Genomic DNA, 14,754 nt, shown 5'->3' on the forward strand with positions numbered 1-14,754 from the left:
AGCATCCTTACCACCTGGATTGCCCTCCCCAAACTCACACGTTCTTCCCGTCTTTCCCATTTTCTCACAATCCACCCTGTTCGTTCGTTCTTTCTTTTTCTTTCTTTCTTTCTTTCTTTTTTGGACAAGGTCTGGGCTATGTCACAATCCTGCCTGGAATCACAGGGACACACCTTTGCACTTAGCTTTCAGAATGGGCAAGGAATTGAACCTGGGCCTCCCAAATGGCTTCAGCCTGTTGAGTGCCACCTAAATCAGTGCACATCACCACGCTGGGTCAGATCATGTTCTCTTGAACTCACTAGAGTCTTTTTATTTTACGTGAATCCTGCAATTTTACAAATGCCATATACCCTTCCTTACTGGCAATAGTACACTTGCTTCTTATATTTACTGAAAACCCAACATGACTATATAACTCATAAAAATTGCAGTTGTTCCTGTGGGTTTACAGTAGGAGTTTCCAGCTTCATTATGTGCCAGAGTTGCCTGGGAAACCTGGTTCACCCACAGATGCTGGGCCCAGCCCTGAAAACTGCAGTCTGAAGCTGCAGAGTGAGGAGGCAGGCTAGTTGCAGTCTGAAGCTGCAGACTGAGGAGGCAGGCTAGTTGCAGTCTGAAGCTGCAGAGTGAGGAGGCAGGCTATTTGGCAAGAACTCTGGATGCCTCTAATGCTGTGTGGAGTAAATCAATTACTTTCCCTCTCTGACTTCCTCTTGTTGAACTGGATTTAAATTGAAACAAAAGTAGATATTTTTCTAGATAACCAGAAAAAATAGCAAAAAGACTAAAACTCATTGTATCTATAAAATGTCAATAATTTCTATATATAACACATTCCCATAGAATGTGGGAATAAAAAAAAAAAGTCAGCACATTTCATTTCCTCTAAGAAGATAGTGGGTTCAGAAAGAATGCTGGACAGGAACAGTGGGAGAACAGGGGCGACAGAATTCCAGCAGTGCCAGGTGGTGGTGCAGTGGGAGTAAACGGACCCACAGGACCCTGGGTTTGCATCCCAGAACCTCTCTGAGCACTCTGCACACATGCGCATGCCTGTGATCCAGATTGAGACCAAGGGTGGACTGTGGTGCGAAGACCCTGTTGGGGGTGTCTGTCTTAATCTCTTTCTCTCTCTCAGAAATATTGGGCTATAAGAAAAATCATGACACTTTTTTTCTGTTTTTCTATGCAAAAATACATCATGACTTTTCCAATAACCCAGCAAGTAAATAAACTTTAATTTTAAAATCCACTAATTGCAATAGACTAAAAAGTATTTAAAAATAAAAGAATTCACATCTATATAAAATGAACAGAAAATGATCTTTAATAAAGTAGTCAGGTACAGAAAAATATGGCTAAACTAATAGCTTTCTTTATACACACTATAATCACTTATGTATAGAAATATATGAAAAATATTCTAAATTACAGTAACAATAAAACTGAAATGCTTAGAAATAAAGGAAAGTGTCACATTACACGGAGGTCATAGAAAGTGCCCCAGGGAAGAGACCATGTCTCACAGACCTTGGCTCTTTCATTACGAGTATCCTTTTCTTCATACAATTTTAATACCTTCATGGATTATGCGTTTCTTTAGAGATTTTTGCCTTAGGGTGTGCATGCACTCACTGGAGAAAGAGACAGAGACAGAGAGAGGGAAGGTGAGAAATCACTTCTCAGGAAGGATGACCACACCAGAATCCTTTCTCTTCCATTCTCTTCCTGGGATCTTGGGCATGCACACTCACACGCCTGGCATGAGTTTCAAGTCACCAGGTCCAGGATTAAACGTGGTTGGTCATTGGAACCCCAGTGACATAACTGCTGCACCATCTGCTGAGCCCATGGATTATTTTTTAATCTGGAGAAACTGATTTTACATGAAATCTATTGGGTCGTTGGGAAGATTATAACCTGTTTTTCTATGCAAAAAATGCATCATTACTTTCCCGACAACCTAACAACCTAATATATTCAGCCATGAGTTAAAAACAAACAGCATTTTAAAAAAAGAAAAATAGAGGAGTTAGAGAAGGGACCAGCAGATGGTATAATGGTTGTGGCGCTGGATTCCCATGTAGCTGACCATGGTTTGGGTCCAGACAAAGCTGTTTAACTTAAGCAGGACACGTGTGTGGTGTGCCCAAAATCCCAAGAGAAGAATGGAGGTAAAGGGATTGTGGAGTGACCATCCCCACTTGGGAGTGATTTCTCCCTTTCTGCCTCTCTGTCTCTCTCTGTCTCTCATGTGGTGAGCACATGCACCTATAACAAGAATCTCTCTTAAATAAATAAATAAATACATAAAAATAGGAGTTGGAGATGTCCATGGGTTGGGGAATTTGCTTGCTTAGGGAAGTCTTGAATCCAGTGGTGGTACATTAACACCATAACTTGGCTTCCAGAACTGACATTTTCAAAAAACTATTTAGTAATGACCTTTATTTCCTGGACTCCTTTATGGAGTTCACAAATGTCTGAGAGACCTCCTTTGTCTTCCAGCTGTGGTTTCAGCTGGGCAGTCTTATACAGTGGGGTGGTGTCACGGCTGTGGGTATAATGCTCACGGGTCACAGAGAACACTGATGAATCGTGGTGAGCCTGCTTTGGTGAATTACTTATCAGAATCCCATCCGAAAGCATTTTCTGATTGCCTTTTTTTTCCTTTGGAGAAGAAAGGAGTTTATTTCTGCAACCAGCTACAGGGAGACAGCAACAAGTACTATCAGACTATTTCTAAAAGCTCACCATGTTCTCGGTGTTTACAGAGAAAGGATACAAGCACATGCAAATTATTCCTCCCTACCATCAGTCAATAGCAATTGCTTTCCCCCTGGGCAATTCCTGATTCTTTCAATCACCATTCCTGGTTTCTCATCTGACCATTCCTCAAACACAACTCCCTATGCCTCAGCATTTGGTCAGATTGTTCTCATTAGAAAAATTTCTTAATTTCAAAATGGCCGCAGTCTGGCTACCCTTTTAAAAAACCTTCTCCAGGTTCAAAGCTGCTGTCAATGTCCTTTTTTTAACCAGCTATTACTTGATTGAGGAATGATATCTAATCCGATAATGTAAGAGCAATTTTCTAGTTCTATGATTATTAGAAAGAACTTACTTCTTACTTTTACTTTTTTTTTCCTCCCTGAATGTGATTTTCCTTTTTTTTCCCCCTATGTCATTACTTTTATTTTTAATGTCCAGAGCTTGTAAGACAAGGACCAGAGCTTCCTTCTGGACACAAAGTTTTTTGTAAATTCTCAATTGGCTGGTGAGGCCAATAGGGGTATTTCTTCTTGTCTAATGTGGTTTCTGGGAAGACTTCATTCAAGTCCTCGATGGTCATCTGATCAATAGGACTATGTTCTTCATCTTCTCCAGTGGTTTCTGATATTCTTCAGTCCTGGCCTTTGAGAGGGACACAAACTCAGCACAACTTTTCACGTCTTCCTTTTCTTCAGTGTCCACCTGGACAGTATATTTATCCTTTGGCAAAGGAATCTTCAGGGCATTAAACTTCTTCTTGAAGTCGTCCACCAAACCCGCCTTAGCATGTTGGCCTTGAAGTACACCCAGTCGATAACTGATGGGGTCTCTGGTAGTGCAGCCAACCTGGAGGTGAGGGTCTCGTTCCAAGTTTTCAGGGAGTTAGCAATAGCCTTTTGGTTTTGGGGTATTATTTCCCTTAAAGTTACCCAGTCAATAGATTTTAGGGCAAGTTTTTACCCAGCCATCTTGCAATCCTTCACTGACCCCAGCAGCAAACCATACACAGCAAGTGACGGAAGTGTGAATGTGAATTTTCAATGAGAAGACAGACTCAATAATTCTGTAGAAAACTAAAGTAAGCTTTAGTATAAGCTCTTAGTCACCCTTAGGTCCAGCAGTTATTATTTCATTAATTTGTGGTGCTTTTTGTACACTTTCTCCAAACTTTTCTAACTCAGAAAATATGTTACTTACTGATTAACTGATGGACAAGAAAGAATAAATGAAGTCATAGCTCCTATGCCTGAGAATGAGATGCCCAGAGAAAATGGAGACCCAAGCTGCTCATTTCCTGTTTGTATCTCAGTACATGAGACAGTGCTAGAAAGATTTTCCTTATCCCCAAGATTGAATGCTCCCCTTGCCACTGGAAGAATTATGTAAACATGTCTCACTAAAGCAGTGTATTCAACTCAAGCTGAGATGGTTAAAATGAGTTTGTTCTCTACACGTTCTCATCTCCCTCCCCAGGTGGTCCCAGTGGGAACTTAGATTCCAAATGTTAAGTGGCAGAGCTCCTCTCAGCTGGGTCTTCCACCCACCAACAACCGGGAGCACCCATGTGGGACTATCAGACAAACTAGAATACACAATTCTACTGCAGTCCATTGTGAAAACTTGGGGATTATCTATAATAGTAGATGGCACTATCTACCTGAGATTTTAGTTTAAATCCTAACTCGAACTGCAACATCACCATTCTACACTCTACCAAAGTGACTTCAGGACTCACCAAGTAGATGGAAGAAGAATTGCCTGAGAGAATCTGGGAAAGAAGATGGGAGGCCATCTCAGTCTTCTGGGCATACCTTTTTGCCTTCCCACAGGAAACCAAGGGTTTGATAAGTGGTTTTGCTATCTTATATATGATGTTTCTCAAGATCTTGTGGAAAATGATGTATATGGTAATATTTTCAACTTGGTTAACATGCAATGTCCCCATTAGCCCTGCCCGGGAATATGAAGCTCCAGGATCTTCCTAATGCTTTTTTAATCAGATGAGTGGACACAAAGGATCCCAGAATGTAAAGAAAGCCTTCAGTGGGAAAAAAATAAAACCAGAATGAACCAACCTAAAAGATAATAATAATAATAATAAAAACAGTGATAGGGCCAGCTGGTGGTGTGCTGATGAAGATGGCTGCATTCCACACGGTCAAGTCAATCCCAGAGCTAGCAAGTGGCAGCACATGGATTCTATCAGTCTGAGAGGCTGTTCAGTTCTGAAAGCCAACTATTCAGTAATGCAAGGAAATTAAAAGAACATAATGTAAGGAGAGTATAGATAAATGCTCTTTCAACAGAAGGCAGCCCTAAGTACCTCTCTCATTCCATAAAGAAGAAATTTCTGAACACTAGAAAATTGAAACAGATTTTTTAAGTCACCACTTAAAAATTAGCATCAGGATCCATTTACACAAATAGCCTGAATTTCATTCATTCTATCTCTGACATGAATGTCAAATTCTGATTCATGCCAAGGCTGCCCAGAAGGTTATACTATATATCTCACAGATGTCATGATATTTCTTTCTAACCTCCTGCACTCTCTTCACTGAGGTATACACCATCATTCATGGCTGTCTATTAATAAGTTCGTAAGAACATAGTCTGTATTATTTATATCATCCTCTGAGGATTCCCAAGTTCATATATCCTACTGGGACCTTTTTTAGCCCAGACTTGCAAATCTAACCAATTGCTTGACATCTCTGCCTAGTTGGCTAAGAGCCATATCACACTTCTTATGAAGTTTATAATAAGAGTTTAAAATGGAACTCTCAGTTTTTCTCAAGAAATTTCCCTTTCTTCTATTCTTCCTGTCTCTATAAATGACAATTCCACTCCTTCAGTTACTCATGCAAAAATCTTGGTGTCATATTTCACAGGATGAACATCTATCCAAACTCTTCTTGATTCCTGCCAGCACTGTCTTCCAAACCCATCCAGAATCTGACCATTTCTTACTGTCTCCACTGCTACCATCCTAGTCCAACCCACCAGCATCTCTTCCTGGAGTTTTGCAATAGCCTTTTTCAGGATTATTGGTGTGCATTACCTCCTGAAGTCTATTTCCAAAGCAACTAAGACTCTTTGATGGCTTCTCTCTCACTCCAAGTAATGACCAGTCCTTACACTGGCCTCCAAGAACCTCCTTCACCTGTCAGACCTCATCTCTTCCTGCTCCTCCTCCTTCTTTGTGGAACTGACCTCCCACTGTTCCTAACATCCTTCAGATGCACTCCTGATTCATGGCCAACCTTTGTCCTGTCTATTCTTCTAGAACTCACTTTCTTTTGGAGAGTTTTTTTTCTTTTCTTTTCTTTTCTTTTTTTTTTTTTTTTTTTTTTTTTTTTTTTTGCTATAGGGAGTGTACGCTCACCAGACAGAGACAGAGAGACAGAAAGTGAGAAATCACCCCCCAGAGGGTATAGCTACGCCACAATCCCTTCTCCTCCATTCTCCTCTCAGGTTCTTGGGCATGCACGCACACATGCCTGGCGTGAGTTTTAAGCCACCAGGTCTGGGACATGAACTGCGGTCAACTACATGGGAGTCGAGCAACATAGCCATTACACTAACTGCTAATCCCAGGAACTCACTTTCTTTCCTTTTCTTGGCTCATCTATTATTCAGATGTTAGCTTCTCACTGTGCCTTCCTGACCACTTCATTAAAGTCTGCATGTCCATCAAATTCCACACCATCCTATCCCCTTGCCCAACTTTGCTTTCTTCCTGACCACTACTACCCAAATACACATATTTCATGTTTTGTTTCTTCCATTTTACTTTGGCTCACATTCTAGCTGTATAAGCTGCATGACAGTGGGAATTTTATGTATTTAGTTTCTGTGTATCCCTAGGGCTGGGAATAATGCCTGGAACATATCATGCACTCAGTAACTAACATGGATGAATATACATGTTACCCACATAAAAGATGTCAGTGCTACCAGCTTGAAACGCAGGAACATTTAAAAATGAACAGCAGCAATATAAAAGTATGCTCTTAATTCTTTTGATGAAACAGGTGCATGGGCCTGCCCTAGTAACCCAATGCTTCTGTGATGCTGCACCCAAGGGAAGGGCCCTGGATTTACAACCAGAGGTCTTTCCACGCATGAGGGACTTAAATGCCTGTGTCTATGATCCAGGTTGGCTGAAGCTGGGAAGGGGCTGCAGCATGAAGACCTTGTTGGGATGCCTGTCCACCTGTCTCTCCATCACCCTCATAAAATAAAAAACTCAGCCAAATATATAGGAATGTATTTCTTTTGGATCAAGCTTTTGGCAGTTTCTTATAAAATTAGAGAAGTAACTACTCATCAATTGCAGTTTGGGGAATGTATCACAGAAAAATTAAAATACATATTTACATAACAACCTGTGCATGAGTGTCCATAAAAGCTTTGTTGGTAATAGTCAAAAAAAGCAGTCAGGCGGGAACCAGTAGTTAGCGTAATGGCTATGTCGCTGGACTCCCACGTAGTCGACCGTGGTTCGTGTCCCGGACCCAGTGGCTTAAAACTCACGCCGGGTGCGTGTGCATGCGTGCCCAAGATCCCGAGAGGAGAATGGAGGAAAAGGGATTGTGGCGTGACCATCCCCCCTGGGGGGTGATTTCTCGCTTTCTGTCTCTATGTCTCTCTCTGTCTGTCTGGCGAGCGCACGCGCCCTACAGTGAAAATCTCTCCAAAAAAAAAAAAAAAAAAAAGAAGTCAGGCCACCAACAGATGGCATAGTGGTTACATCACTGGACTCCCATGTAGTTGACCATGGTTGGAGTCCTGGACCTGGGAGCTTAAAACTCATGCTGGGAGAGTGTGCACGTGCACCCAAAATCCAAGAGGAAAATGGAGGAGAAGGGATTATAGCTTGGCCATCCTCTCTGGGGAGGAATTTCTTGCTTTCTGTCTCCCTGTCACTCTCTGTGTCACCAACAAGCACACATGCCCATAGCAAAAAATTTCTCTCTAAAAAAAAAAAGTCAGCTCAAATGTCTTTCAATAGGTGAATGAGTGTGTTTCGTACACATGATGGAACTCCACTCAACTAAATGAAGAAACAAACTGCTCATATATGCAACAACTTCCATGGATATCCAGGGAATTTTGACAAGTGAAAATGTCAGTTATCAAATGTTATACACTTAATGTACTCATTTATATAACACGTTAAAATGGCAAAATTTTAGAAATGGAGAATAGTTATTGTCACAGGTCAGGAAAAATCGTGGAGAGTGATTCTTAAGGGTTATGCTAGGGAAGTTTCAAGTTTCATCTCTTTCCTCTAAGAGTTTTATGACTTTGAGGCTGTGAATAAACATTATTCTTTTTGCTGCTGTGCACTGAGCCCTCCAGCTCCTCCATAGAGTGCAAACGTTCAGTATGTGAGAAACAGGGGCCTATGGTGCTTGTCTTTATAGCTTGGCTTTTGTCACCCAGCATTATACTTGTTGGGTTTGTTCGCTTTGCATCAAATGACAAGATATCCTTATTCTTTTCTTTCTTCTTTCTTTCTTTCTTTCTTGTTTTTTTTTAGAGGTTTTTTCGCTATAGGGCGCGTGCGCTCGTCAGACAGACAGAGAGAGACAGAGAGATAGAAAGCAAGAAATCACCCCCCAGGGGGGGATGGTCATGCCACAATCCCTTCTCCTCCATTCTCCTCTCGGGATCTTGGGCACTCACGCACACGCTCCTGACGTGAGTTTTAAGCCACCGGGTCCAGGACATGAACCACAGTCGACTACGTGGGAGCCCAGCGACATAGCCATTATGCTAACTGCTGGTTCCCAAGATATCCTTATTCTTTAGAGTTGAGTAGTATTCCATGGTGTAGCATTGTCGCATTTTCTTTATCCACTCATCAGTTATTGAGTAGAATCGCCCAAAAACATGGAGGGAGAGGTGTTGGGAAAAAATGATTAGCAGACACAGAATGAAGGTAAACAATATAATATATTTGATCCAAAAAGAGAGTAAATAATAAAGTAGTACGATTAGCAAATGTATACAACATCATGTACTATCCAATGTTGAAGCAGATGAATATGTCCATTACACACTGTGTACATGCTTTGGAAAACCATGCCATACCTTACTGAGACGTGCAATCATCATAGGTAAACCAGAAATTGCAATTTTCAAAGAGAAACTGACAAACAGATTAATAAGAAAAAAAATGTATCAATTTTATTAGAAACATGTTGATATGAACACAGGACCCAGCACACATGAGACTGAAAGAAAGGCTAAATGACTAAAGGTTTTTATACTCTATAGAAAAAAGAAAATTTAGAGATAAGCTATGAAAGGGTAAGGGAAGAAAATGAAAATAATCTTGTTTTTCTGGGTGAGAAGTCTGATCGCAAATCTCCTTTCTGTGTTTGAAAAACTAAGGGGGTAGCATAAAAGCCTCCTCACCCTGTCAGGCTTACTCTACATGTGTAAATAGATAAATATTTTTTAGTTCTTCAGAAAAGATTAGCTCTTAAGAAAAAGTTAACTATTCTGTCTGCAGACCTCTCAATAGTTATCTCAGAAATATGCTGAAGAGTATATTTTTCAGGGGCATATTTCAATCTCCACGTTAAAATGATAGAACTGTTTAGAATCCTGACTGTGTGTGATACAGAGACCCCGAAACATATACATACGATAAAACAGCATAGAACTAAATTCCTACGTTCACACGTGTATAACCCACACACATATGCAGGAAGAAATCTGAGGAAGATCAATGGTGGTCCTTTGGGTGTGATTCTTTGGAACTTTCACAAGATGGTACTTGGGGAGATCAGGCAAAGTTTCATGTGACCTCTCTACATGATTTCTTACAACTGCTTGCACATCTACAATGATCTCAATAAAAATGTAAAAGGACGGTTTTCAATACTTCTGAGTTTATTTTCTTAATCACATCAACGACTGCCTCTCTTCCTCAAGGCTACACACACATTAGTACACTCCCATTACTTTGTTTTTGTAGGGCAATAAAGCTTTACTCATTTTTAATCCAGAAAGTAATGTTATTACTGAAGTTTTCGATCATTTTTGGTTACCTCCATCTGGTAAACAGAAGCACACAGTTTCCTGTTAGGAAATGAAAATGAATGGAAAGAATATAAATTAGAAAAACAAACCAACCAACAAACAAGAAACTCCAATTCTCTTAAATTCCTGCTTCTTACTCACTGGGTTGGAGCGTTCACTAGGAATTCCAAAGACTGCCTCTGGAGCACAGGCACAAGCATCAGAACGAATACAGCAGCCCCCACACGTGGCCCTCTGCAGCTTAGTGCTCCGTTTGCAAGGACATCACATCCACGCAGAGGCTTAAACCACTTGTTCCACCCCCTCCCCCTGAAAGCAAGTCTTCCATTCATTAGTATCGATTTCTCTGTCTGGAAATGGCAGCCACTAATTTTAATCACTGCTTGACATGTGGCTCTTTGCAATTCGGTTCTGCCTCTCTTCGGGCCACTGCTCAGAGAATTTCATCACCCTGACATACATTAGTTTTCCTTAAACGGTAAAAAATTGCTCCTTAATTTGACTTTGACTTTGGCTTACTCACCTGACTTGTTGTTCCAGCTGGTTTAGCTCAGGTAATTTGCCAAACCTCAAGCATATCGTATTTCATCCATGATGATAAGGAACAAAACAAAAGTAGGATGGGATTTTGCTCCAGAGGAGAGCAAGCATGGGACAATGAGGAGACTCCAGGCACCTCAGTTTTCCAGGAGGAAGGGGAGGTTGAGGCAGGTCCACTTTCACAGTTCTCTTGGATAGATGTCAGAAGGAAATCTGATAATAGTATCTTTAATTGGACTGGTATGTGGTGTATGTATGCTGGGAAAATTCATTTTATACACTGTTGTGATATACAGTGATTGAATTATAAAGTAAATTTTTACAAAAGAGCAAGGAATAAAAAAGAAAATTTAAATATGGGGTAAAACTCTGCCACCAAAATTCATAGTAAATGTCTTCAAAATTCAAGACCTTGAAATGATATCCAAGCAAGAAGACCAAGAATATATAACTCAGCTTATTTGATTACAAGAAAAAAACGAAATAAGAAAGCTCAAAGTGGCAACAGAGTCACACATGCTTTTCTGAGTCCTGAGTGACTCTGGAGATCTCCTGGGCCAGATCAGCAACTGGAGAGGAAGCCAGACTCACACAGGCTGAGACACAGCTTTGAGGTTGACTTGGAGGTAGTGGGTAGAACTTCACACAGAGAGCAGTCAGTGCCAAATCCCTCCTCTCATTCTTCTTAGGCCAGGAGTAAACGAATTTCTTTTGGAATGCAGCATGCCCAGAAAAAAGGCTGCAAAGTTCTCACCATCCCAGGTGACTAAAATCTAGCAAGTGGATTATAAGCAGACATTTTTCTTGAACACATAGACATGCTCAAAGGGGGTGAGCAAGGGGGTTGTTCCTTCCTCTTGTCTCCTGTGTGGAGTGAGTTGGTGGCTAAAGACCAGCAGCCATCCTGGGCTATGAAAGTGGAAGCTTTGTGACAAAGATGTAAAAGCAGAAAGATGAAAGTAGCTTGAGCCTGCAGTATTCCTGGAGATCACAAACCAGCCCTGCATCTTCTACCTCCAAGATTCTTTTTCATTAAGAGAAAATCAGCCTCCAACACACCTTGTTCCTGTAATAGCAGCCAGAATTCTTAAATTAATAGATACATACTCCAAACACAGATATTCACACAAGTAGATGAGATGCCAATTTTATTCTTGGCTTTTTTTATAGTCTTCTTAAATTTGAATTCTTTTGAAAGAGAAAATATCTGAAGTCTCTCTATATATACAAAATTCTTCACATAAATAAATTTATCAGTTGGAAGACTTTTTTTTACCAATCATATTAGACATCTGAGATGAAAAAATGAGAAAACAACTGTTTGAAAAGAGGAGTAAAGGTAAAGGTATAAATAGATATACAAATAGAAAAGTTTTCATGTTGTTTTTCACCAATACAGGAAATATGCATCCATTATTTTATAAAAATTAGAATGTAATCCAAAGAATAAAAATAACTCCTTGTATAGAATGAGAAGCCAAACAGTTTTATTTTATGATACTCTAAAACAAATTAATATGAATAAATTATATATGTTTATTTATTTTTTGACAGAGAGAGCTGGCCTCAACACGGTTTTCACACCATGATCCTCCCCACAGCCCAGCAGCCAGCCAGGATCACAGGTAGGCACACCCATAGGCATGGACAACATGTTTAGGTAGACCTGGGACATGAACTCCAGAGCCTTCCCATAGACTCCCGGCATTGCACCACGGTGCCCCTGTGGCCTCTACCAACACGGTGGGCCTAAAGTGCATGTCAAGTAAAAATAAAGTCTCAAAACTTGTTTAAAAATACTTCCAAGATGGAGAAATATGGACCAGATATTTTCTTAATAAGAGAAAAATAAAAGTATTATTATTTTTTTTATAGAGGCTTTTGCTATAGGGTGCATGTGCTCGCCAGAAAAACAGAAAGAGACAGAAAGACAGAAAGCGAGAAATCACCCCTTACTTCCTGGAGGAATGGCCATGCCGCAATCCCTTCTCCTCCATTCATCTCTCAGGATCTTGGGCATGCAAGCACATGTGCCCGGCGTGAGTTTAAGCCTTCGGGTCCGGGACTCGAACCATGGTCAACTACATGGGAGTCCAGCGACATAGCCATTACATTAACTGCTGGTCCCCAAAATACAGGTATTCTTGATGGGGAATAGTAAGACTCCTATCACAGTCCTGTGCCCCAGCCTCCCAGTGAGCTAGGATTATAGGTGCAAACTGTGATGCCCAGCATGTGTTCAGGTGAGTCCCAGACCTGAACCAGGGCCTCGATGTGGACCAGATTTAATCTTCCACCTACACAATTAAAACACTGACAAAAAGGTGTGCTCGAAACTTTAGCACCATATTTAAATAAATGGAGAGTGAAAAATGGAAAACTGGGGAAATAGAAAACTAATAAGACAGCCCTAAAATTACCTCAGTTTACAGCCTAAGTGGGTTTTCACGTGAGGGCACAATACAGGGGTCAGAATGGAGGCCATCACACTGCTGAATCGAGGAGATGCAGCTGAGAGGAAGGAGCCGAAGGTAGATGAGGGTTCCGGGGCAGAGCAGTGAAGAGAGCAGTACACAGGCATCCGGAATGTGCAGAAGATCCCTCTCGAGTCCTCGGATAGTAGTCAGTGCTTCCTGTAAGGACAGAGCAGAATAAAAATAGCAGAAAAGAATGAGTCCAAAGATTGGCTTTAGGACAGAGAGCTTCACTAGGAAGCAGCACAGGGGATCTTTCCATGGACGTGGAATGCTCTGTATCTTGGGAGCAGCACGGCTCAAGCAGGTACACATAGGAGCCAGGCAGCAGCACAGTGAGAATGCACGTGGGTCCACGTGGAGTGGTCCTGAGACTTGCCTGAGGACACTGGCATGTGCTCCGTCCGGACGCAGGCTGGCCGAGACTACGTGTGGAGGTGCGAGGGCCTCCTGGGGGTGTCAGTCTCTATGCTTCTGTCTCTCCTCTCTGCTTCTCTCTCCCACTCTTTAACTGAAGAAAAGAAAAGAAAAGAAAAAAAAAAGACTCGAGAAACTCCTCTGAAAACCAAGAAGAAAATTCTAAAACAAATTTGTCAAAAACCATCACGGTGGCCACACTGTACAGCCCAGTGGGTAAGGGCTGTGTGTTGGGAGCTACAGTCCACAGGGCTGATCATGGTTTGAATCCTGGTCTTGGCAGCTGGAAAAATATGCTGGACACATGTGCTTGCATGCACAGTCCTAATGGGATGGAGAAGTGGAGGAGAAAGGATTGCAGTATGATCATGACCCATTGGGGGACAGGTATGTTTTATCTTCCTCTCTCTCTGGCAAGGGTACATTCCTTCTACAAAAAAGGAAAAAAAAGAAAAAACCCTTATACTACACACCAAAAAGTTCTTCTCATTGTGTACACATTTTACCTAAAAACACTGTTAGCATAGCCAGACCCACAACCTAGTAGTTAAGGGAGTGGGATCTCACACAGTTGACATTGGTTTGAATCCTGGCCCAAGCAGCTTGTAAAACACACCAGATGCATGTGTCTGCACGTCCAAAATCCTGACAGAATGAGTAAATGGAAGAGAGAATTGTGGCATGACCCCACCCTATGTGATTCTTTCTCCCTTTTTCTATTTCTTTCTCTCTCTGGCCACTGCAAGCACCCTCTGGTAATTTAAAAAGAAAAAATGAAAGCGGGACCACCAGTTGGCATAGTGGCTGTGTCACTGGACTCCCATGTAGTCAACTGCGGTAATTCCTAGACTCAGTGGCTTAAACTCATGCCAGGCATGTGTGCATGTACACCAAAGATTCTGAAAGGAGAATGGAGAAGGGATTGTGGCGTGGCCATCCCCTGGGAGGTGATTTCTTGCTTTCTGTCTCTCTCTCTCTTTCTGGCAAGCAAATGTCCCCTATAGCAAAAAACCTCTCAAAAAAAAAAAAAAAGTGAAAGCAAACATTTTACTCTATATATTAGAACTGTTTTTCACAGTGGTATGTGCCACTAATGGTGAAACTAGCCATGAGGAAATATCAGACGTTCTGAACTTAAGAAATATTCCACAGGCACCAGCAGATGGTGTAGTGGTTACATCGCTGGACTCCCACATAGTCCACTGCAATTGGAATCTTGGACCCAGTGACTTAAAACTCATGCCAGACATGTGTGCATGTGCACCCAAAATCCGAGGGGAGAATAGAGGAGAAGGGATTATGGCATGGCCATCCCCCTGGGGGGCGATTTCTTGCTTTATGTCTCTCTGTCTCTGTCTCTTCAGTGAGTGCACATGCCCTACAGCAAAGATCTCTTTCTAGGGACCAGCAGTTAGCGTAATGGCTATGTCACTGGACTCCCATGTAGTAGACCGTGGTTCGCGTCCTGGACCCGCTGGCTTAAAACTCACGC

The 14,754-nt window shown here is 41.6% G+C and overlaps 1 pseudogene; it reads right to left on the reverse strand.

The window, feature by feature from the left end:
* Nucleotides 1-3,202: 3,202 nt before the first annotated feature.
* Nucleotides 3,203-3,743, reverse strand: LOC106734338 (ATP synthase subunit d, mitochondrial pseudogene; annotated as a pseudogene).
* Nucleotides 3,744-14,754: the final 11,011 nt, after the last annotated feature.

The sequence above is a fragment of the Tupaia chinensis genome, unplaced genomic scaffold (assembly GCF_000334495.1).
Source record: "Tupaia chinensis unplaced genomic scaffold, TupChi_1.0 Scaffold000096_1, whole genome shotgun sequence".
Classification (NCBI taxonomy): Eukaryota; Metazoa; Chordata; class Mammalia; order Scandentia; family Tupaiidae; genus Tupaia; species Tupaia belangeri.